This window comes from Etheostoma spectabile, chromosome 9 (assembly GCF_008692095.1).
Source record: "Etheostoma spectabile isolate EspeVRDwgs_2016 chromosome 9, UIUC_Espe_1.0, whole genome shotgun sequence".
Classification (NCBI taxonomy): Eukaryota; Metazoa; Chordata; class Actinopteri; order Perciformes; family Percidae; genus Etheostoma; species Etheostoma spectabile.
Window position 1 is genome coordinate 28,249,203 of NC_045741.1, and position 1,950 is coordinate 28,251,152.

Genomic DNA, 1,950 nt, shown 5'->3' on the forward strand with positions numbered 1-1,950 from the left:
GGGGGGGAAGCATCCTCCCGTTATCTGCACCCCAATGTCAATCACATTACAAGGTTAGTGGAGTCCACTCTCTTTAAATCCCCCCACAGATGAGATTCATTTCTAGCTCATTCACGATGAGTCCAAGAACAACAAAAGCCAAACACAAAAAAAAAAGAATGGAGTCTGTAAGCATTTTTCTCGTCCACATAGTTCCTAACAAACACCAGCTCAAGTTGAGAGCTCAAAACCAGATAACAGCTAACAATGTCACAACCAGTGGCGGCTGGTGATGGTTATTTTTTGGGGGTAAATCGGGTTGGTCCGGTTCAAAATCCTTTATCCTTTTCTTTTCTTCCAGCAAACATCTTGTAAGAGGTTTTTTTTGTAAATCAATAACAGATTTGGGTTTAACTGCTGCCCTTTTCTCTACAAAAGTGATCTGTGTTACTGTGTAATTGTCAGCTTGCAAGCTTTTGCTTGAGTGACGGTATCACCTGCACTAGTAGAGTACAGTTGAATGACAGGTGTCGAGAACCAATCACATTGGATAAAATACCATGTATCCGTATTCTGATTCGCCAGGGATGCAGCGACCTGCGGAGAATCTTTAAGAAACCAATTAGAGACCAGCTTCAGGTCACATGCTGGCCGGACTCAGATAGATACCCTGCTCATGGAACCGCAGGAAACCTATTCAAAGAGAAAAATACTGATTAAAGGCTGAGGCTCTTGCTACCAGCCCATCGTATGAGTAAACTATTTTATTTTATATTTCATGTTCGTACCCATTTATATCTCTGGAATTCTGATGGCGGCGGCGCCCCAGCGCTCTATTGACAAGCCACCACTGGTCACAACCTACAAACACTGAAACGCTAAAAGTTAGAGCAGACTGGGGTCTGCACGCTCCGGGTGATGGGCTGTGAACCGTTCAAAACATTTAATCAAATAAAGCTTTTCCTTTAGAGACAAAGGTCCCTGAAACACCCCGTAGGGTAGATTTGACTTATTATTACAAACATGACATATCCATTTGACACAGCACTTTCCAAAAAAAAAAAACACCGTCAGAGGTGCTGCACTCACTTGGCTGGTAATAAAAGACAACAGTGACCCTGTCACAGATCCACATATGAAACAAATGCTCCACCCGATCAGCCGCTTGGATCCAGCCTCTTGGCTACACATGGAGCGGTGCCCCGAGGGAACTATGGGTAATTAATGACAGAGCAAGGGTGGCAAGAGTCTGTCTCTGATTGACCCGGTTTGACCCTCGCTGCTTAGTTACCATGGTGATTGGTCGGTCTTGTTCCCTTTGGGTGACTGGGCGAAATCCCTGGGGGCGACAAGGTGGTCTGCAGGGTGGGTATGAGCCAACAGAGGGGCGGGGGTAGAGTATAGAAGGAGGTGCAGAGCTGGGGTTTCAGATGGGTACAATTACACGCTGTTTAACAAAGGGGAGTCCTTGTCCCACCTTTTGGTCCACGACCTAAGGGGGTCACTCCTACCTCCCCCACCTTACCCCATTCATCTCTGTTTACAGGATGCAAGGCCTTACTCAGACTCGGCACTAGGGGGCACTACTAATCTACTGTGTCCTCTATCTACATCTGCGGTGGCTGAATGTAACTAAGTACATGTACGTAAGTACTGTACTTAAGTACAAATGGTACTTGTACTAATTTACTTGAGTCTTTTCTTTTCATGCCACTATCTGCTTTTACTCCGCTACATTTCAGAGAAAAATATTAATTGATAAATACTTTTTACTCCACTAGGTTAATCTGACAGCTTTAGTTACTTTACAAATTAAGATATTTTGCACATAAAACACAACCTAGACGCAGCAGCCGCAGGTTCGGTTCTTGCATGTTGCATCCTCTCCCTCCCCTTTCATATATAAGAATCAGAATCAGCTTTATCGGCCAGGTTTGATAGATAGATAGATAGATAGATAGATAGATAGAT

General features: G+C 44.3%; 1 protein-coding gene across 1 annotated transcript in view; it reads right to left on the minus strand.

The window, feature by feature from the left end:
• scfd2 (sec1 family domain containing 2) overlaps positions 1-1,950 on the minus strand; it is a 122,228-nt gene that overhangs the window by 81,077 nt on the left and 39,201 nt on the right.